Below are 24715 nucleotides of genomic sequence, written 5' to 3'. Positions count from 1 at the left end.
CCAATTTGAGTTACAGTGTCCAGAGTGCTGGTTCAGCTGTTGGTTCTCAGCATTCTGTCCCAGGGTAGTCATTGTGATCTCCCCATTTGATATATCCAGCATGATTCTCCAATGTGTAATGTCATGTTAAGTTGGCAGAACTCCACCGAAGTAAAATATAGTGAAGAATAAGGGCCTTTGTCTCCAACCCCAGAAACTGCTATATATGCTCAGCTGACCTGAACATCACATATGGAAGATCCTAGAGTATCAATAGGCAAATGGCTTTGGTGAAAGTAACTGTTCTGAAACTTCTCTCCTTTCTAGTATCAAAGCACTGAGATTCAGGAAAGTTGAGTTAAAAATAGGCCTAGACTCAGTTGCCTTGAGATGGTGGAATTTGTGCCACAGGGGCTGTACTATAGAATATCAGGGGTGGAAGGAACCTCAGGAGGTCATCTAGTCCAACCCCCTGCTCAAAGCAGGACCAATCCCCAACTAAACAGAATGCAGAGTACTCTGAACACATATTTCACAAAAGTACCAGTAACACTTCTTGCTGTTGTGTGGTGGAGCAGGAGTGGGTGGCTACAACTGGGGCCTGTGGAGTCAGCCCACCAAGAGATTCCACCACCAGGGTTCTGATAATGGAGCCTAAGCCAAAGAATGTTGTTGCCAAAGAGAAGGCAGGAGGAAACCTCCCCACAACAAAGGAGGGAAGGTATCAACGGAAAGCCCCTAAAAAGGGCTGACTATGTTTCAGATATGTAGCCAGTTGTAGAAATAATTTGGTTTGAATGTAATATATATTTCACCAATAGAACTAACTGCTGCATAATATCACTGAGGCAAATATCCTAGTAATAGTAAATAGAAATTAAAAAAAAATTAGATGTTCTTCTGAATAAGAAGAAAATCTGTGTTAACTCCAGCTAAGTCCAAAATTATATTTATTGGCTGCCAATTCTGAGGCTTTAAAGCATAAGTTAAGTATCAGACTGTGCTGGGAAGAATTTCCTCCAGTGCTACAGTATTGGACACTTTGATAAATTATGCAGAGGCTATTCTTTTTTTTTGTACTGTCCAGAATTGATTACTGCCAGAGACAGAATAACAAACTAGATGGATCATTGGAGTATAATTCTGGCCCCAGTGAAGTCAGTGTCAAAACTTTATTGCGTTCAGTTGGCCCAGGATTTTCCAGGTCTTTTCCAATGTGGCAATTAATATTAATATTGTTCACCGCGCTGTTGAGCAGTACTATGTTTTTAAGGTAAAATCATATCAACACCTTGATATAGTATAAAAGAATGGGTTAGAATAACCTACTAGATGTAAACTAGTCTGAGTATCCTTTGAACTACAACTTTCTTAGTATCACTTGTGTGTTTTTGAGTAAATGGGAGTAGTTACAACAACTGAAAATCTGGGAAGAAAGCCTTGGTAAATTAACATTTGACTAATTAGATAAATCATTCAGGCCTTAATCTGGGAATTGATTTTTTCCTTTTTGTTACTATATTCTTCTATCAAGTACAGGAGTCTAGGGTTGATTAGTAATTATAATGGCCTGAATGAAGCTGTTCATAAAATAGGAACACATTTTGTGATTTTTTTTTTTGCAAATAATGTGTACCTTTTTAAAATCAGAAAATTTTGAATTTTAAATTTCATATTTCTTTATTTTTAGATAGCTGTAGTCCTGAATTGAAGGATTTACACTTGAGCTAGGTTGTGGAGTTAGGTAGAGTATCAGGATAATTATAAAAAAAGAAGGAGGAGTACTTGTGGCACCTTAGAGACTAACAAATTTATTTGAGCATAAGCTTTCGTGAGCTACAGCTCACTACATTTGATGCAACTTCATCAGATAATTATATCATTTAGTGTTTAATTTGTAGGGACACGGATTCTCAGAGTGATACTGGAGAGTTAATATAAATATAATTATTTTATGAATGTACTTTTTCTGTGTGTTTTCTAAGTAAATTACTAATTATTTGGGATAATCAATAATATTTGTAAAACTGCAGTTGTCTTGAATCTATTTCTTTCATCTAGTTCCTCTCAACTCATGAGAAATTGGCTCATTTAATTAAACGCAGTTTTATTGTTTTAAAACCTTATTATTCTCACACAGGTTTTTGAAGATCAAAGTGAATCTTTGTACCACCTAAATGTTTGGATTTGTTTAAAACTGGATGCAATAGTTTAACAGTGCTGTAACAATACTAAACTGAATTATTAGACCTGTTTTCCTTCCTTTAATTATTGTGTGCTTGAAAGAACCCAAGCAATAATGTGCTGTTGTAACAATATCCTTTTAAGATTGGAGCAGTCTAATCCCTGATGCTGAAGTCAACAAGATTATTCTGAAAGAGATAAGCATTAGTGAAATGGTCTAAAAAGGGACAGCATTATGGATTCCACTTTTTTTTTCAGTCTCTCATGTAGGAAACACCCCATCATTTCAATAACACTGTGGAAATGTTATATAAAAGGCACTAACTGTGGGTGAAATGAATGCTCTTACTCATTTTAGCAGTCATTCATAATTGTATTTGAACATACTTTCCCTTAAAATAAATGAAACAAAATGGTCTTCCTATGTGTTATTTTGTGATTTATAATGACAAGCGGAAAATGGTTGGACAGGAAGATGGCTACATAGAAGTAATTACATAAGTATTCCCAGCTTGAAATTTGTAAAATACTGACATCTAGAGGAGAATGCACATGGAGCAGAAGCATGAATTTAGCTAACAAAAAGAAATATCTAAGTTAGATAGCATACCAGAACCTGTCTCTTTGCTTTGTGTGTATGTTTAGAAATATTCCTAGTATTATAGCTTAGACTTTTCTAGGAACATCCAAGCCTAGCTATAAATTAATTCCTTAATTATACCTTATACAATAAGTCAAAACAAGGATTGCATGTGCCACTGGTGCACAAGACATTTGTTTTCAGTCACCAGAGAAATGCACCAATGACCCACAGACAGATAGTCCCTGTTAGTCTCTAAGGTGCCACAAGTACTCCTTTTCTTTTTGCGAATACAGACTAACACGGCTGCTAATCTGATCCCTGACATTACTTATTGTTGTAATAATATTGTTCCTAACATTTTTTTTCCAATTTATTTTTAAAAAATAGTTCTGGTGAAATTCTATGCATCATATCCTTCCACTCTGAACAATGGTGTAGTAGAAGTGTAAGGGAACATCATGGTATTATTTACATCTATTTCTTTAAAGGTCTGGTTTTTCCACCGTAGGATGCATGTTTAAGGAATTGAAGTCAATGCAGGTTACTCATATCCTCCAGTAGGAAAACAGAGTCCCTGGACTTTTAGGACCTCTTTATGATCTTTCAATCCAAGTCCAAATGTCCTTCCAGCCACTTAATGTCAACATTAAACTAAATGTTCTCGAATCCCAATCCCAAAACAATTACCAGATTATGACTGGTTAACGCATTAAACCAAAAAAACTCCTGAAACATTTATATGATTGTCATGGTAGACATAAGACCATCTGTGTAGACATTAATGTCACCCAGTACCATAGCAAAAGGGACTTCTGATCAGACAACCATACAAAATGCTCAGCAAAGACATGAGTGATAACTAGATGAGTAGTGCACTCATGCTATTCCACTTAGAATTCTGTCCTAGGAATTTCACACAAGGTGGATGCATTCTTCAAATAATAACAAAATGACAGTACCTAGTTTAATTTAAATTGTGTTAACTTTGAAAAGTGGCATGATAAACATGGCATGGGTCTTCTCTGTTTATTGCCTGTAGATTCCCACATCAAGTTTGATCAGTGTATAAGGGGGAAAAAGTCTTGTTCTTAACTGCTGGGTCTGCAAATGCAACTTGGTTTGTAAAAGTCAAGCTGGTTGTTTTCCTGGCTCATGAAGCATCTCATGAAACAAATACATTGCAAGACAAATTTGGCCTTCAGTTACACCCATGCAATTCCAATATTTTCAAACTCTAGTGTCTATTAGTATATATCCATGAATCCCATTGTCTTCAATAAGGTTACACAGATGTAACTAAAGGACAGAATTTGGCTTTGCAACTGGACCTTAGTTAAAATTCTGTTAATTCATGAACCTGAATGGAGTCCATCTCACTCTCCCATTGCTCTGGTGGCTCTACAGTGGCAAAAGGGAGTAAGTAGTAGAAAAACTTTATTTTTATCACTAAGGGCAGTAGTTAGGACTCCAACTACTACTAGCAAGGGAACAAGGCTATTCATTAACAAATTACCACTTTTACAAAGTTACTTTGTTGAGTAGAATCACACTTTAAAGCCATAAATATTGGACCTGATTCTCCTTTCACTGACACTCGTGTAAATCAGGCATAACCACACATTAGAAAATAGAATTTCACAGTTGTAAACCAGAGTGAGAGAAGAACCAGTCTCAATATCTGTCCATATACTTCTAAAAAGTGGTTGGTACTCAATGGTGGCCAAAATACATTGAATGAGAAATGACTGTTTTTCTCTGATAAATTATGCTTTAGCTTTAGAGAATAAGTAGTCCCAAAATGCTGATTATTTATTATGCTGGGTGAATGGATAGTTTAAGGCAGTGTTTCTCAGTGGTGAATCATGACCACCACCGCACCCCCAAATGGATCGTGAAAGGCAATTGGGTGTGTGGGGGGGAGGGGAGGTGGAGGGGTGTTGAAAGGCATTGATAATTTTATTATAATCCAAAGCAAAGAAAATCTTGCTCCCCACTCCCTGCATGTCCTTACCCTTCAAAGTCAAGTATTCACCCTCCTGAAAATACCTCCTCTTAAACCTTCCTGCACCATCAAACATTGCTTAGGGCACAGCGAGGGTTCCATCAGCCCTATCTAGCCAAGGCTGTGCTTTGCACGTGTTCTATGTTATCCCATAAGTTTTCACTCTCTAGGTGCTGTTCAATGGAGGGATTCTTTCGGTCAATCCCTTTCATGTATTCTGCTAGCTACCCAACGGCACTGTTGTCATGGCAAGTGCTCTGGTTTCGTTCTTAACACATGCCCCTGATATTTCCATCTTCACTCTGGATGCCCTCTGTGATAAAGAGCTGCTGATTTCTCCAATGAATCTCAGTATCTGCTATAACTTCACCCCATTCTCCATCTAGTATTTTCCTGAGGCCATTGCTTCTGTAGCTATTTAGGTACCTGTCTTTACCTTGGGTGGCTTTCCAGCTTTCACAGCCATGTATCAAGGTGGAAATCACATTTGAGTTGAAGATTCATAGTTTGTTCTTCATGCTATAGGATTTTAATGACCACATCTTGTGCAAGCTTGTGAATGCAGCTGCCCCCACTGATAATTCGTGATTATTGCTGAACATTATTGTTTGCACGTTACTGCCACACACAAATTCACATTTGTTAATGATACATTTTTTGTTCTTACTGTTAAAGTAAATGTAATAGGTGCAAAACTTTAATCAACCTGAAAAAGATTCAGATACCCTGGGATATCTTAAACCAGTGTAAAGATACATAACTTTCTGTTCAATGCCCGAGTGTGTTGCAGCATGATGGCTCCATCTGACTAAGACTCAGACTGTGGCTTCTGTGTCCCTTCTTGGATAGCATCGTGTTTTGAAAACTCTCTAATTTTTACAGTTGCCATATAAATTAGTGAGTTGATGGATCAGTTGCAACAGCAAGTCTGACAATGGATCTCTGATAGATGGCATCTCTTTAAGCTGCAGCCTACGTGACAAGGTGCAATCTTGGCTAACAGTGGCTACACTCCCCAATCTGTAACAAACAAGCATGGCAAGTGAGGTTCTGCCTGATCCCACTTATCTAGGGATAAGAACAGTGCTGAAGATAGAAGGAATAAATGCAGTGCCCTAGCATTGGTTCAGGCAAATAGGCAGCTAAGAGGTCCATTTTACTCTTGAACTCTGTTCATCCTCCCACTCACCCCCACCCTGTTTATTTAGTTTGTCCACCTGCCATGTCCTGTGTGACATGCAGACTGTAAGCTCTGTGGGGTAGACACTGCTGAGTTATAGCTTAGTTGTCTGTGTAGGGCCTAACATAATTGGGCCCTGGTCCTTGACTGGAGATCCTGGTAGTGCCCAGGATCTCCAGTCAAGGACCAGGGCCCAGTACAACCAAAGAACAATAAAGACCAGGGCCCAATAGTACAACCAAAGAACAATAATGATGATAATCCTAGTGGAATACAAATGTGTGGTTTATTCTTCTCCATGGGTCACAAACATTAGTGAATTTATCATCATGATCCCCTGTAAGGTAGGCACTTATTATTAACCCACTTTCCCAGTTATAGAAATGTGGCATAATGAGCTTAAGGTCCCAGTTCAGTAGATACATAAGCATGTGCATAACTTTAATCATGTGAGTTGTCCCTGCTACTTTAGTGGACGGCTCCTCCAGAAAGCACACATACTTAAGTGCCTTGTTGCATCAGGGCCTAACTGACTCTCTCAAGGTCACACAGGCAGTCTGTGGAAGAATGGGGAATAGAATCCACTCAGTCCAGTGCTTCAACTACAACACCACTATTTTAAATGGATATGAGATCTTTAAATTCGACATACAAAATGAAGAAAATACATTGAGAGCCAAGTACAGTAGCACTGCTCTTTCACTAGCTTCAGAAGATCAAATTTTGATATTAGCATGTCCTTAACTGAATCTTTAAAACTCACATAAGCTTTTAATGAGGAAAGCAGAAAGGATTGCTGCATAATGTGTACAAGGCAACAGGGCTGTCAAGGTTCCTTCCCCACTCTAAACTCTAGTGTACAGATGTGGGTATGTGCATGAAAGACCCCCTAAGCTTATTCTTACTAGCTTCGGTTAAAAACTTCAAGGTACAAACTTTGCCTTGTCCTTGAACCCTATGCTGCCACCACCAAGCGTGTTAAACAAAGAACAGGGAAAGAGCCCACTTGGAGACGTCTTCCCCCCAAAATATCTCCCCCATGCCCTACACCCCCTTTCCTGGGGAAGGCTTGATAAAAATCCTCACCAATTTGTACAGGTGAACACAGACTCAAACCCTTGGATCTTAAGAACAGTGAAAAAGCAATCAGGTTCTTAAAAGAAGAATTTTAATTAAAAATAAAGTAAAAGAATCACCTCTCTAAAAATCAGGATGGTAAATAACTGCCAGGGTAATCAGATTCTAAACATAGAGAATCCCTCGAGGCAAAACTTTAAGTTACAAAAAGACACAAAAACAGTAATATACATTCCATTCAGCACAGCTTATTTTCTCAGCCATTTAAACGAAACAGAATCTAACGCATAGCTAGCTAGATTACTTACTAATTTTTACAGGAATTCTCAGCTGCATTCCTGATCTGTTCCCAGCAAAAGCATCATACACACAGACAGCCAGACCCTTTGTTCCCCCCCACCTCCAGCTTTGAAAGTATCTTGTCTCCTCATTGGTTATTTTGGTCAGGTGCCAGCGAGGTTATCTTAGCTTCTTAACCCTTTACAGGTGAAAGGGTTTGCCTCTGGCCAGGAGGGATTTTATAGCACTGTGGACAGAAAAGTGGTTACCCTTCGCTTTATATTTATGACAAGGGCCATTAGCTTTTATAGTTACACAGCAATCTTATTAAATGGCTTTCTAACCTGAAATTTAAAACACTAATCAAATTTATGTCAGAGCAACAGTTGAAAAAAATGTATCAGGCTACATATTATTCAGTTCAGCCATGCTAATTATCAGGAATAGAGAGTATTTTCAGGGATTATCTCATTACTGGTGTAATCAATGTCCTAATCCTTAGCAAGAGAACTATGAGTTTTGAAGTCAAAAAAATTAAGTTACTACCTTCCCATGTGAGCAATGTTCTCCTTAGTTCAGTTATTTTAAGTTCATTTTAAGATTGTTTCCATCCTAAGGTAGAGTGTACAGGAAATAACCCTCCAAATGGATACAAAAATTAATAAAATTATAATACTTTATTGTAGTAATTTAGATTTTAAATATACTTTAGCCTTTATAGAATTTTAGAAGATATTTACAATTACTTACACACACATGGTACTTGGAGAACAATAGCTCGCATGCTTATGTTTTGTTTGCTGATTTTATTTAATGAAATGTTCAGGCTAATAAATATAGTCCTAGGAAATCTCTGCTTTTTCCACAATAAGTTACAGTCACAAAAATTTTCAAGTAGAATACCTCCTCCTTGGCCACAAATCTGTACCTACCGTCACCATGGCAAATGGTATTGACTCTGAAATGCGGCTTTATAACTTCTATTTTGCTTTAATAGTCAATATATTTTTATTTTATGTGATCTTAGAAAGAGATATTAGTTACTGTGAATTTTGTGTTGTATAGAGTATTTGGTAAGAATCTGGAATTGTGACTTGTATGTGAAGCTACAATAGATTGTAACAAATAACCAACAGGACTGTCTTCTCAAAGAGTCAGACACCTCCCCCTTGTTAAGAATTTCAAAGAGAAGTGATATAAAGCCTCTGGTTTATTTATACCACAAAACCTAGGCAAGGAGCCTCTTATCACCCCTTTGTCTCTTTGTAGGGGAAAAGCCCCAGTTTTAAACCCACAGAAATAATTACGGAAATAGAAAATGATTTTTATAGGGATTATAGTTTTCATTCATTTACCTTTAAGGAAAACATATCTAGTTGGGAAATGTTTTGGTTACTTGTAACTTCATGTTTCCACTTAAAGGTGGAAACCTTTGTTTATTCCTTAAATACTTAAAATGATATTTGGTCCTTGTGTGATGTTCCTTTGCAAATGTTTTGTATTTAAATGCAAACATCTAATGGAGTAACTGCCTGAGACCATTGCTTTGTGAACATGTAGATGTTTTATATAGCAATATGGAATCAAAGGACCTTGCTGCAACTGTTACTACTATAAGAAGCCATAAAGTAGAAAATATTTATATGAATTGGGAAATTAATTAGTTAGAACCACCTGTCCAAGGATTATTAAGAAGAAGACACAATGCCTCCTTTAAGGGCTATTTGAGTTTAAAGAATCTTTTTAAAAATAATTTAAATTTAAAAATACTATTTTAAAGCTGAAATACTTGAATGTAGAGTATATGAGTGTTTGGAGTCATTTGAAATAGAATTTCAACTTTTATTAAAACCTTATGGAATTAAAGGGATAGCTCAGAAAATGAACTGAATAAAAGAAATATTTAAGATTCTGGCTTTAAAGATACTCTCAGAATTTCCCATCACAAATATATATAATATAACCATGAAGTGGAAAAACATGTGTAACTCTGCTGCATATGTAGTAGCAGATTATATACTCATGAGCTGAAACATCTTTCAAGACCATCCTATGAAGAACTGGACAACAACCAATATATGAACCCAGGCAAGCCCTGATGTGTCTTCTACATTCAGTGAAACTATGGAATAAGAGTATAAAGCTTTCTGAACTGAGATACCAAATTAACACTTCATCCAAGCAAATAAACAGCAGCAATAGACAAGAACCAACAATACAGCATCAAGAAGAAGCAACCTTCTAGTTCAGCACAGCTTTTGCAACAGCACATCATCCAGACTTCGGCATCATTGGTGAGATCTTTGAAAAAGCATTGCCAAGGGATTAGATGTAATAATAATAATTATTAGATGTAGTAATAATTTAAATGGAATGTTGAAATGCTATTGCAATTTAAGTTACTAACAACTTCTCCCGATAACAACAAATTGGTCCACAAAATCACACGATTACATTTTATATTCTATGTTTTAATTTTGCAAATACAGAAATATTGACTTTCCTTGACTGCTACTCGTCCATCTGTCCTGCAGCTTAGCCATAAAACATTCACTGATTTCTATAGTCTGAGTCAATCTTGAGAAACGATTTGATGGAGAAGGTAGTAGCCTTTTGGATCAATTCAATGAGGATGTTCTATTTTATCAGGGGTGGAATGGAAAGGTGTGAAGAAGACTTGGGAAGAAAGATCAAGAGTTTGTTTTTGGCCATGTTAAATTTCAGCAGATGGGGAAACACCCAGAAGCAGATGTCAGAGACAGGCCAAGATGCCATGTGAGGAATGATTGAAAAAAATTGGGTTTGTTTAGTCTGGAAAAGAGAAGACTGAGAGAGGACATAATAGTTTTCAAGTATGTAAATGGTTGTTACAAGGAGGAGGGAGATAAATTGTTTTCTTTAACCTCTGAGGATAGGACAAGAAGCAATGGACTTAAATTGCAGCAAGGGTGGTTTAGGTTAGACATTAGGAAAAACTTCCTAACTGTCAGGGTGGCTAAGCACTGGAATAAATTGCCTAGGGGGGTTGTGGAATCTCCGTCATTGGAGATTTTTAAGAGCAGGTTAGACAAACATCTGTCAAGTATGGTTTAGATAATACTTAGTCCTGCCATTGGTGCAGGGGACTGGACTAGATGACCTCTCGCGGTCCCTTCCAGTCCTATGATTCTATGATTCTATGCAGGCCTGGAAAGAGGGAGAAAGAGCTACTTCTCTATTCCAGATGTATGAGTCATTGATATAAAGTTGGTAAATGAGATTGTTCAAAGAGATGAAATGACCCAGGCGGAAAAGAAGGAAGGTGGGGTGAAGGAGGAGAATTCCCCTTTCATCAATTATTCTTATCGTACAAACTATGATAATCAGTATGTTATAAATGTACAGACCCTACACTAAACCAGGGCAAAGTATAGAGCAGTTCTGGGGTAGGGATGCTCTGCCCCTCAGCAGTGGCAGGGCTTGCTGCGGGTGAAGGGTTAGTTTTAATGGGCACTGATAACCACGGGAAGAGTATGTTGTATGGGAGGGAGGGAGCTACAGGCTGCACTAGCAAGTGAGGCTGATGTCTGGAACTGAGAGGAGTGGCTATAGCATTGTTAAGGCTACTCTGGAAGTGGTGATCTGGATTCACCGCACTTGCCCTCTTTGGGATCTAGAAATTCACAAGAGACCGTGAAGAATGGGACGCTGTCTCACTGGCAGACTAAGTGAATCTGTGACCACAACTCAGAGAAGACAAGCCACAGCCTGGTAGGAAGTGACCAAAGGGGTGGACCAAAGAGCGGTCTGGACACTGTAATACCCCTTTATGATCCTGGGTTGGAACCCAGTGGAGTTGGTGAGCCCTAATACTCTGTCCCTCTGCCATGACAGAACCCCAAGGGGAGTGGAAAGGACAGGGACTGAGGCCCATTTCATATGACCCTCCCAGGGCTCCCTCCAGTATGGCTAGATCGGAAAGAACTGTGGAGCCCCTGCCTGACCACTAGGTCAGCTGGTATCAGACTGACCTGCTACACATAAAATGTTTCTTACACAATGGCATTTTCTGCTGTATTCCAGATATGTTATTTGTGGCATGTAACAATTTACAGAGCCTGAGAAGTGTAATAAACAGAAACTTCAGTAGGAGAATTTCATATGCACTTAGTATAAAATGTTAGATCACCTTATATGACAAAATTGTTTACCCAGTTTCCTATAGTTAACATTAACCCAGTAGCTTGGGGAATAGAAGATAAATCTCTCATTTTGAATTTTGAAACAGTTGATTATTCACATTGCCATGACCTAACATTCTAGTGAATAATACAAAAGGAATTTTTTATGATGTGGTATTTGTATGACTCTGAGTGACTCTGAAGTGTCTTCACTTCACTTCATTGGCTGGTACCAGGCACTGATAGCATATTTAATGATAAAAATAGTAACCAGAATGTAAATGAAAGGCAACCTTCCGGAAAGCAGGGAAATGGAATGTAGTAATAATGCATGCTTATGGGACTTGATCCAAATGAGGGAGCTATGCTTTTGTATCAGACACCCGTTGCAAGACAAAACCTGTGCCAAAGAGGCTCATTTGAATGATACAGTGATCAGATCCCAAAAATAAATCAATGTGGGTTTCTTGGGATGTGCAGGGCACAGTACAGTCTCTCTGGCTTTCTGAGAAAACTAGTGCAGCTGTTCTCAAGATGGAATGAGAATCTAGATTCATCAGTTTAAGGAACTTTACCATCTGGCATTGGTTAGGCAAGTGGCAAGCTAAGACTTCAATTTTTCTGCTAGTCTTTGTTCATTCTGTTACATTATCCTCCTAACCACTCTGCCTTGTTTATCTGTTGTGTCCTTTCTGACACCTGGACTACAAGCTCTATGGAACAGGGACTGGCTTCTTTATTTGCCTATACAGTACTTCACATATTGGGGGCCTGATCTTTGACTGAGGTTCTGAGGCAATGGATAGGCAGCTGCTGTGCTGATACCACTTCCTATCATGCTGGCCAGTATTATTTCATTGTTTCCTTGTGCTCTCCCTGTCTGTTGTATCCAACTATTATCTCTTCTCTTATATGTAGATTGGAAGCTCGTTGGGGTAGGACTGTCTTTTTGATCTGTGTTTATACAAAGCTTAGCACAGTGGGGTCCTGGTCCATGACTGGGGCTCTAAATAGCTATGGCAATACAAATATAATTATTGTCCAAATAAGGGACAGCTCCAATAGAAGAGCTCTTGGTTTTCCCAACCAATCTCTGAAAGCTCTCATATGGCTCCTTGCAGATTAGCTAGCAGGTATGAAAAGGAGCAGGGAGAGAAAAGTATTAATTAGAGCTGAGTGAAATTCTAAATTTCCATCCTAAGGGACATTCTGACACTGTTACATTTGTTTTCATCCCATAACAGGATGAAAAGTTGAAACTTAATTTTTTTACAGAATGAAAATTCTGAAAACAATTTATTTAGAAATGTTGAAACATTTCATTTTGATATTTTTGATCAAAATGAGGAATTTTGATATTCCTGAAATTGAAATGTTTAATTTAGCAGATCATTGTTCAGCTGCATTTTGGATTGCTTTATGGTAGTTTATAGTTCAGGTGCACATTGTCTCCTGTGGGCTGGGCTCCCTGGAGGCCATCCTACCTGACCCATAATGCAATGCAGAGCTGTGTGGTGCCTCAGTGGTGTTCAGCCCATGGGAGATAATGGGGGCATGAACTACAACCCCCATAAAGTAATGTGCTAAGAAAATTCAGTTTAATGTTTTTGAACTGATTAGAAATGAAACATTATGGGAAATTTCACTAAAATAAAATATTTCAGTTTATGTTGAACAAACCTGTAAGAAAATATCTCATTTTGGTTTTTCCTAATGGAAAACTGAAAATTTTCCACTGAAAATTTTGATTTTGCAGAAACTACATTTCATGTTGTTAAACTTTTCTGATAGAAAATAGTTGCCCAGTTTCTTATCTGTTTTGTTTGTTTTCTGAAGGCCAGGTATGAATTTGATGCTGACATCTGATGTTTTCACATAAAATGGCTGGCAAATTTAAACACAGAAATGTATTTTTCTCATGATATTGTACATTTCACATTACCTTATTTTAAAGCAGGAAGAAAATATTTGGTTACATAAAGCATAGTGCTTTTAATGACAGGCACTAGAGGTTTATATTTGATTGACTGGCTGTTTGGCTGTTATCTGCTTGTCATCACAGAGTCTGTAGCTTGACATTATAGACAGGAGTAAAAAGACAAACCCACACAACAGATGAGATAGCATGTTCAATGTTCTTATGTAGTGATGTATCTTCTAAAATAACAAAGGAAAGACGGAGATCAAAACCTAGAGTAGTGATTCATGTGGTGTTTTTCTGGCCTCTGAAATGAATACATGCTTCTGACACATAACCTCTTTGAGAGGTGGATCAATGAGCATATTTAATTTTCATCAGTGACACCTCTCCTCTAATGGAAAGTACCTTCTGTTTCAGTAGCTTCATCATCATCATCATCAGAACTAGTTAGTCATAACTACAATACAGAGGGGCTCCTAAGACTAACATTCTGATTCACTGCGAAGTTTTGAACCACTTAGTGGAAAATTAGGAAATTTGAATATTGCACCAAATCCACATTAATTCCATAATTGTCCCGTTCACGTGGCTTCAGTGGTAATACTCACAGGAGCAAGAGATGCTGGATCAGATGCTATACCAACATGGTCAGTTAGGGTCTGATTAAGGCAATCTGAGCCCTAGATGCCCCACAACATGCTCCCCCCCCCCCGATTATTGTGGCTGGGCCACTGTGATGAGGTGTCCACTCCACATAAGGCCTGAAGGGGTTAAGGTGGCAAGATGGGCCAATTAATTGCCTAGGATGCACTTGAAGGAGAAATCAGGGAGTAATGATGGTTAATTAAAAAGGAAGCTCAGCTCAGCTCAGGACAAAAGCAGGAGTGACTTGTGTAAAGCCCAGTAGCTAAGACTAGAAAAGGGCTGCAGGAAGGGAAACTACAGTCACTCTCAGAGTGAGATGGCAAGGTAGACTATAGCTCAGGAATACAGCAGTAAGGTTCAGGACTATGCAGACCTGACTGCTTGTTGTAGGGTCCCTGGGCTGGACCCCAGGTTAGACGGTAGATGCCAGGATGCCTCGACATGCCACTGGACAGTGTTGCTCTTAAGGGGTAGTGAGAGGAAAGACTGCTTGGAACAGTGAGTCCTGAGAGACTTTGTTGCCTCAGAAGGGGAGGACTACAATGACCTGGCCAGAGAGCCATGCCATAGAGCAGGTGCAGTTGAGTGCTGGGAGAGGAATGAAAAGAGAGTGATAGAGTGCAACCTCAGGAAGGAGCATTGGGCTGGCAGAGCTAATTGGCAGATGTGGCCAAAAAGAGGCACTCTAGTGGTGAATAGAGCACCCCATGACAACTTGGTGGATAATGTGGGCATAATGGTCACCCCAGATACAAGGGGTGGGTGAAAGATTGATGGTTGCCTTGAAAAGGGGGAGTGTAAGATATAGTGAAGGACTGTAAGGTGGTCACCACTGAAACAAGGAGAGTGTCAAAGGCTGTAGGGAAGAAAAAAGAGGAAAGAGATAATGGAGGCCACAATATGTGGAAGCCTTCTTTGCAGAAAGCACTTATACCCTCCCAGGCCGGACCCCAGAGTCACTGACTCTGCAAAAGGGGAATGACAAATAACAGGGATGGATCCAAGCCCTACTGAAGTAGGTGCTGGAGAATCAGCAGAGACAGTGGGAGCACATTTGTACCTGCAAAACTGTTCTGACACAGCTGGCTAACAACAGCTTTATTTATTTTATCTCATGTGGGAAGAAATTGAGACTGGAAAGGAGGCAGTAGAGACAGGAGGCTAGAAGCCTGGCCAAGGGAATGTTAGCATGGCAGGTGGAGGGGACATCTTAAAAGGGAGTGCCCCTACCTATATGGGGATGAGAAGCTTTACTTAGAAGGAGGGAAAACAAGAAAGCCCAAGTGAGCCCAACCTTTGGGGAGAACAGGGAACGGAGGGGTATGTTTTGCCTGTTTCCATAAAGGACATATAAGGAGAGTATGCCCTTATATGAACTGTGAGGAGAAGGCTAGCTCAGGAGAGGGGGCGAAGAGGGTGAAGGTCAAAGCATAGCCTACAGACAAGGCAAGGACAAGGGCTTGTTTTGGGTGCCGAGAGGCCAGCCATGTAAAAAGGCACTGTTCTCTCAAGAAATTGTGGGGTAGTAAAGTGAAATGCATAGACACCAGTGAGATGGGGGGAAAAGGAGGGTGTATGGTGACAGGAGTATGCTGGAGGCTGGCAACTACATACCTGTGCTAGTTCTCATCGAGCTGGCATGTTAAAATAGCAGTTCCACTGTGGTAGCATGCCATGGCAATGGCAAGCAATGACAAGAACTAGCTGCCCCAAGTCCAAACCTGCCTGCACCCTGTGGGTACTTACTCAGGATGACTAGCCCGTGCCAACTCTTGCTGCTGCCCATTCTACCATGGCCATCCTACTATTTTTAGCATGCTAGCTCAATGAGAGCTAGCATGTCGGTCTAATGAACTGGGGATCATTCCCCCAGTTCCAAATGTAGATGTAACCTGAGGGATTTGAATGCTTTCAGCTGGAGGTGTAATTCCAGCTCGAGAAGACATACCTGTGCTAGCTCTGATCAAGGTAGCATGCTAAAACTAAAGTGTAGCTACAGTGGTATGAGCAACAGGAGGAGCTGGCTGCCCTTACTATCTGCCTACAGTTACAGATGGTATGTATTTGGGGCAGCTAGTTTTACTATATAGTCTGCAGTCAATCAGGAAGTAAGGGGGGGAATGGGAGCTGGGAATGGGGGTAAGGAAATTGGAATCATGTTTTGTGAAGGGGGGAATGGGAACAGGGACACAAGTAAGGCTCTGTGCTGTCAGAGCTGGGAAGGGGGACACTAAGGAAGGAAACTGGAATCATGCTTGCTGGAAGTTCACCCCAATAACGTTGAATGTTTGCACCTTTGGACTCGGATATTGTTGCTCTCTGTTTATGTGAGAAGGACCAGGGAAGTACGTGGGTGAAGGAATAAGCCCCTAACACAACTCTTTAAGCTGGGAATTTACACTCCACCACTCGAAGTGTGAACATACCCTAAGAATCATCTGCTGGTGGGAAGCCACCAAGGGTAAATGCGGATTAAGGTGTATCTAAGCCACCTTTTTGGATCTTCCTGATTCTCTTACAGCAATCTTCCCCAGCATCTGTACTAAGGGAATTCCTCCACAACTGTTAGAGACCTTTTATGCTGCTCACGCATCTTTTTGACATGGCATAAAGGGGGTCATAGTGGAGGGGTGAAGTTCTCTCCCTATTTTCGCTTTCATAAACTAGGGAACCTTAGCCCCTGCTGCTTTATAAATAACCAGGTGGTGACTGCTCATGTATGTAGTACATCGTTTTCTACCATGACTTTTAGCATTGCAAATGTGAATGGCACAAGCTTCTCTGAGAATACTCTTATGAGGGGTTAGTGAGTTATAGTGAATAAATGTATTTGTTATTGTGACTAGTTTATATTGCAGTCCATTCAAAATATGTCTGATCTATGTTCTGGAAAGCACTGTGTAAAATTGTGTTCTAATAATGTATTAGAATAATAACATAACTATAATAAAAGATTAGCAACCTATTTCCTAGCACTGACCCTTTGATTAGTTTAGAATCAAACAGTTTTTGGAGGTTCTGAAATATTGAATAACTTTCAGTGATGGCTTCAGCCTGTGATCTGAAGGACAAAAGCCAGTAATGACTCTGAGTTAAGTCTGTTTTATGAGCTCTCCAGCCCACATTTGCAGACTCAAAATATTTTGGAAACACATCCAGAATTCTTGGACACTTAACTAAACTGAACCCAGATTCAGACCCTTTAGAAATTTTTTCTGTACAACCTATAAATCTTCCTCAGTAACCCTGAGCAGGGAACCTCACCAGCAGCTGCTCCATGTGTTCAAGTGCAATCTCTTCTTTCAGATGGTCTTTGTAACCTTTAATTTTTGTTATTGCAATGAATGTAAAGGGCTATATCTTAAGACTACCAGAAAAATACAGCTACTGTGAAATGTGATTAGTTGTTTGCTTAGTGGCACTTTTTTGCAGAGTGCATACAACAGCTGACTTGTTTTTCCCATTGGTCTGCTGAAGCCTGAATGAGTGGACCTTGTTTCAGTGACCTTGGGTTTCCCGCCCTCCCCTTCCTCTGCAGCATGGGTGCAGGTCACTGACCAGGGTAAGTGGGTATATCTCACTCAAGCAATTCCCTGCCACTGGGGGCCTTGACACTGATGCACCTCTGTTGTTCTTCTGCCCATAACACAATTGTTTGGTCTATGTGTTGTAATACTTTGAACTAATGTTGGTTGTTTGGTTTAGTGTATGGGTGATATCGGTGGCCTGTGATGTACAGAAGGTCACAAGATGATCTGGTCCCTTTTGGTCTTAGACTCTGACTCTAATATAAATCTCATCTTTTCCTCCTTTGTATCCAACCTGCAAAAGGGTCTCGTGATTTTAAATCTCAAGATTTTATAGGTGGGTGAAATCCTGGCCTCATTAAAGTCAGTGGGAATCTTATCACTGACTTTAATGGGGCCAGGATTTCACCCCTATTGCTTCACTGTTACTTTTATTTTGGATAAGGAAAAACAAGAAATATTTTAGACTGAAAGTACATGTATAGGGGAAAAAACCAATATGATTCTACTAGTCAAGCAGTTTTAGTAACAATACCTCAAAGTAGCTCAGCTTCAGATTTAGGCTTGGTTTCATTAATCTTAGTGTGGAAAAGCTGAACTTGAAGTTCAATGGATTTCAACCGGCCCAGCTACAATGGACTTAGGTCTTTTATATTTGAATGATTCAGATAAATGGGTTCAGCTCTGGCTCATCTAGACTAAGAGCCTCCCCATACTTTGGGAGGCCCTAGAAATATAAAATGGCAATGGATCAGCCAGTGTGGAAAGAGTGGGGGGGAAATCCAGTTAATAGTTTCATCTCTGGGATAGCTGGGCTGATGTTTAACAATGCATTTCTTTACTAAAACACTAGCATACACCAAAGATTTCCACAAGGTGGGGCTATGATGTTTCATATCAGGAATTCTGTATGCCACAGGATTTGGTTCTTATATTGTACTTTTTTAAACCGAACGTTGTGAATAGAAATTCAGAGATCCAAATGAACTATATGCATCCAACAAAGCAGTATAGCCGTTTGAAGAGTGATATAGGGCACATCTGGATATCTGTGTTAATTAAATTGACTAGCCTTACCCAAGAAGCTAGGGTCTTGGGTGTGTTCTTCTCAACACTTGTTACCTCACTTAGTATTAATCATAAACGTTCTTATATTTGGTTAATCATAAGTCTGTTTTCACCAGGGTGTATTTTCACAATTACAGGTAAAAGTACTAAGAATTGCTATGTGCACTTAAATGTTTCAGATTTTGCATTTGTAACAGGGGTGATAATGATTGAAGGAAGCCTAATATAAGATATTAGATGCAAAAATCCACTGTTGTTGCAGCATTACAGTCAAGAATTCAAACACACAAAGGCTAGGTAAAGGAGGACTTAGGCACCACTGGGATTCACAAAACCATGACTCAGTTATCACCTAACCCTGTAAGAACCTAAGCTTCCACTCTTAAGGTTCCCATTATACCTAAATATCGGTGAATGGGCATGTGTACACGTGCCTAAGTCTTGAAAATGCCCATCCGCTAGGTGACAGGGAACCTAAAAGTTAGATGCTAAAACACTGAGTTACAATGACCAAGTCCCCCCTGTGAATCCAGCCCAAAATATCAAGTAGGAGTAGAGAGGTGGTATTACCTCTGTGTTACACTAATGGGACCATAACGGGAATACACTATACAGTTCTGATATACACACTTCAAAAAAGGTTGTAGAAAATTGCAGAGTTCAGAAAAGAGCTAAAGAATCAGCTGAGATCTGATAAACCTGCCTTATAATGAAAGGCTTAAGAAGATCAATCTATTTAGTTCGACCAAGAGGTGGTTTGATCATGATCTCTATGTACTTATCTGGGAAAAAGATTTGAGAGTAGATGGTTCTTTAATCAACCACAATACACAGTGTCTATATTACATATAGACCAGTCTAGCTAGATATTGAAAATACTACACACAGTGGGCCAGATTTAAAAATTAGGCATGCATAAATTCGCCTGTTCCTAACTTAAGTGCACAAATACCTCATTAGGTTATTTCCACAGGAACATGACAGGTTAGAGATGCAGCCACAAGCATGTTAGGTATTTTGTATGCAAAAGTAGGTATGTCCAAATGTGCCTAATTGCATAAGCTTAAATTCTAAATTGCAGCCTAGAGTATTCAGTGTGGAAGAATTAATATTATTATGATAACTTTAAACTTCTGCCTTTCCTGACATTTGTGCATTTGAATTTGAAAACAATGCTTTCAAACCTGCAAGTGACAATGTGTGAATGGATAGCAGTGCCCACACAGTCCCACTAAGCTTATTCAGCTATTAAAACAGACATAGTACAATATAACTTCACCAATTCTTACGAATGACTGGTAGACACTCTGCAGATGACTGAATTTTTGCTAATTAACAAGGATGTGAATATACACACCATTTACTTTAATTTAATAATCCTGTATTAGCACTTACAAAGCACTCTGCATCTCAAAACTCTGTATAAGCATTAAGATTTATACAATAGACAAGCATAGTTTAATTTAACCATTTAAGGTAACACAGGATAGTATGGGCACTGCAGAACAGTTTGTAGAGCTATGACAGTTAGTCATAGAGACGGCAATACAGCACACTGTTGTTAAATCTTACCTTGGCAGTGACAGTTCAAACAATGCTGCCAGACTTGTGGAATGTGGGGACAGGGACCAATTAATGCTAATGTGATGTTTATTGTTCATGCTCCAGGGATGCATGGTGTGGAGAATGAGCTGCTTAATAGAGAGAGAGAGAGAGAGCACTGTGGTGACAGCAACTTGAAGACATCTTGATTTTCTCTCAGGTTAACCTCACCTGGACAAATCAATGGTCATCACTGTGACTCCATTTCCCCACCCATAATGGGGGAACCAATGTACTTTAAAGTACTTTGAGATCTACTGATAAGTGCGCTTTTAGACGTAAATGGTATTATTTATTGTGGCCCTGTTGGAGCACACCTCCTATTCTTTCCTTCTTCCTGTCTAAGAGAAAACATGCATCATTCCTCTAGCTTTCTATCATCACGCATGTACATATGCATGTTCTGGACACACAATAGTATATTTGGGTGGGCATTTTAGGGGTGTGGGAGATGTGGACACATACAGAACTTTGGACCTTACAGGTATGAATCCAAATTAATGGACTAAAGGGGGAGGGGCAGATTTACTTGGACAGGCCCTGTTCTTGAGACTATTCAAGGGCATTGTCGGCTTTGTGGATTAGTTACATAAGAATTAACAATGTTCTGCTATATTTCAGTTTTGCTATTGCTGAATAGTAGTAATCCAGGACAGAGAGATGCTGTGGCACATCAGAGAGCATCCTCTCCCTCCAACAGCTCCCCCCCATCTGACAGCCAAGTCCAGAGACACTTTTCCCTCTCCCTCGGGCTAACTTGCAGGTGGGGATAAAAGAAGAGCTGAAGGACCAAAAGGCTGAACATCACTCTTCCATCACATGATGCTGGCAGGTCTGAGAGGGACCAACAGGAACTTGCTCAGCTCTCATAATGGTAAGTAAGTGTCCCCAATATGGGGGTTGGCCCTCTTTTTCCTGACTGCTCCATAGGGAGGCAATTCCATAGGGTGGTGGTGGGGGTTCTCCTTCCTGGCTGCTGCATGGGTGGGGAAGAGAGGGGTTCTGCTTCAGAAGAAATGGCATGTTCGTAATCTGATAATGATGCCCAACAACCTCCTCCATCAGCCCCCATGCTCCATCAGTTGCCTCCATTATTCCATCAGCCCCTCCGCCCCTCACAACCGTGCTCCAACCAGTTTCCCTTCTCTCTCCTGGTCAGGAAAGGGGTAGGGCCCCACCTGCATGATGATGCACATGCCAAGTGCTATGATGGTAAGGTCCTCCTAATCTGAGTGTGGTGAGGCTGGAATGGGGAGCTAAGTCTAGCCCCATAGAAATGGAGCAGCTGCTGCATGGCGAGCTCAGCCCCCTTCCAAAGACCATTTTCATTAGCCTCCTATGATGATCACATAGGTGCAGATTTTAAAGGGATTCAGGCTTCACTGTGCATAACTGATTTAGGAGCCTAAAAATCTAATTTTATGGGGTTTTAGGCATTAGGGACCAAAATCCCACTGACAGTTAGTGGGGAACTATGCTTCTAACATCTTAAATCCCTTTTGAAAATGAAATGTAAGTTCTTAATCAAGTAAGTGTTGCAATGCTGAGCACAGAAATGCCTAAATGGTTTTAAAAATCTGGGCTTTTTTCCCATCCCGCCAAAGAACTGCTGCCTCAGTCAGCCTCCATGATGCAGACATCCAATAAATGAAGAAACTGTTCAAAATTTCATTTTATTTTCAGATTACACTGCACAACATCCAACCCCTGTACTAAAGACACAGGGTTACTCCAGCCTCTCCCACTATACAACCTTTTTGACCATCCAGCCTCTGCACTGAATGAAATGCAAATCCTGCAGGGGAAAGGTATCCTATGACCATGTAACTAGTGATGTACACAAAAGGGCATAATGAGAAAAATCTCCTTAGCCATTTGGACTCAGGTAGGGCAGCTTCAACTGGGATATTCAGATCTGGGTAGAGGGATGTCTGTTAATGATTGGGTAAGCAGGAAGTCATTTAAGCAGTTGCCAGTGACATCTAATGGCTTAAATCATTCTTACAGTGTAAATTTGTTGCACCATTGGTCCTTGGGATGTGATTAGGGGGAAGTGAATCTAGTTTCTTGGTCCTTGATTATAAAACAGGGGTTATTGTCAGAGCAATGGAACCCACAATAGAGACTGATGTGTGTGTGTGTGTAGTTTCTGGCAGTTATTACTTTTTAATGAGGATGGTCTAAGCTAGGTCACCTGATCTGAGTGGTCTTGTACAGATGTTTACAGTCTAAAGGCTGGGTAATTTACCTTGTGGTTTCCCAGGTCTAAACAGGTAAAAGGGGTAGCCTGTGGTAGCGTGATCAGCTTCAGCCACCCTTTCCAGGTAGTAAGATTTTACTTTCTACTCTTGCTATTGTTTTGCATTTCAATACATGTTGCAGCTAATCTAGCATAGTCCATTCAAAACTGCAAGGCCTCAATTTCCAGTGCCTTCAGAAAGAATACATTATTTTTTTAATTCAGATGGTATTCATCATACTCCTTCTTTGATGCAATGTTTTGTTGCTTTTAATCAAAATTCAAACAGATTAAATATTCAGCAACTACTTGCTAAACAAACATTGAATGTTGATGAATTACATTAATATTTATTTTTAAAAGCCCAGCATGTTTAAACATATTAAATGCTACCTGATTTCAATAAATATGCCAGTCTCCAACAAACACAGTGAGCTGTAATGGCATGGCACTGCTTTACTTAAGAGGCTGGTAAGCTGCACAAGGCACCTCAGAATCTCTAAGATGAAGCTCCACCAAGAGGCGGTGATGAGAATGTTTTTCATTGAATATTAGGGTTGGAAGAGAACTCAGGAGGTCAACTAGTCCAATCCCCTGCTCAAAGCAGGACCAACACCAACTAAATCATAGAATCATATATTCATAGATTTAAATAGCATTCTCTGTGTTTAAAAAAAAATCATAGAAATGGCCAAATCCATATCTGGGGAAAAAAGCAATGTGCATGTGATTGCTGTAATGATCACAACTCTGCAAATGCCATCACTGCTGACTCACCACACAGTCCAGGGCCTGGCAAAATGCCAAATGGGCTCTGGCAAAAGGGTGCCCATTGGTAAAAGGGTGCCCATAGGCTTAAGAAGGGAAGGCAGACTGAACAACTGTCAGGTGTGGCTTCATTAATGGCATTCCTAAGAGGACAGAAAGAAGCTAGCTCAGATCTTTCTACACCGGGAACAAAATCTGAGCCTCACTGAAGTCAATGGCAAAATTTCCATTGAAGTCAATGGGACCAGGATTTCACCATAGGAGTTTAGGAGTGGGATGGGTGAATGTAGAACATTGCTTGTCAGTGAAGTATGGATGGCATATTACATATAACACTCTTTATGAACAATGTAACCATAATGCGGCCAGATTCTCAGCTGATGTAATTTAGCTCCATTGACTTCAATTCTTGTACTTTTCTATTCATGTTAGTTCTGTTGAAACAGATTACTCCTTAGCCACAAAGTTCATCTCCAGTTCTGAAGTATGCAGTGTGTTCAGATACTGGCCTTTGTGGAGTCTCCTCTGCAGTTGGTTGCTTTTCTTTTTTATTTTAACAGATTCATTTGGTTGGAGAGTGGGCATTAGTCCCATAAAATGTATTTGAGTCTTTGCTTTTTTGGAGGTTTGAAGCTGTTTTGGTGGGCAATAAGGATCCGTGGTAGCCTTTTAGGATCAGGTATTGATCTCTTATACCAGTGTAAATCCAGAGTAGCTCTGCTTTAACAGTGCTGCTTTGGACTTACAGCAATGTAAAGGAGCGCAGAATCTGGACCATCTTCTCCAGGTATATTTGTACTTGCTTTTGCCAGGGGCTATTATGTCTGTGCGTTCAATTGTTTTCTTCAATTAGGAGGATCTTTTTCTACTATTGGACCCCCTTACACATGCGTATACTGTTTTAAATAGAAGTGCGGTGAAGTGGGATACACAGGAATACACGTGTGAGAATGCTGCTTGTAGATGTACTTGACTGGCCCTCAATAAAGCAATGTTTGCCTTTTAGTCAGATATTAAGGATAGAGTAGCTGCTTTTCATAGGGTTTCCAATTATATTTTTTAATTAATAATTTTCTTAGCTTTGCTCCATTGCCATAGAGAATTTGTTTTACTAAGTTAATCTAAGTAATGTCTGAATGTTAATATTTTCTATAATCCTATCTTTTAATTTAATTTTGAAATAAAGTCATATTATTATTATCCATATTATCCATATTATCCATATTAAAGTCATGGATCATAGTATGTAGGACCTATGGATTTCTCTAATGAAAATATACTGTTTCTTATATACAAAGTATTTTTAATATAAAAAAGATTTAACAATGCATTTTAAGGCAGCTCACATCCCATCTCTCTCATTCTAGTTTTCTTTTTGACTACACTGCTGTCTCACCACCTCCTCAAGTTCATAGCTTCTTCTATTCTTCCTTTTATTGCACCATCCTCCCCTGTCTTCAGATCTCCCAGTTACCTGTCTGTCCCCTCCAAAAGTTTCTCA

The sequence above is a fragment of the Dermochelys coriacea genome, chromosome 4, assembly GCF_009764565.3.
Source record: "Dermochelys coriacea isolate rDerCor1 chromosome 4, rDerCor1.pri.v4, whole genome shotgun sequence".
In the NCBI taxonomy this organism is placed as follows: Eukaryota; Metazoa; Chordata; order Testudines; family Dermochelyidae; genus Dermochelys; species Dermochelys coriacea.
Note: the sequence above shows the minus strand (reverse complement) of the source record.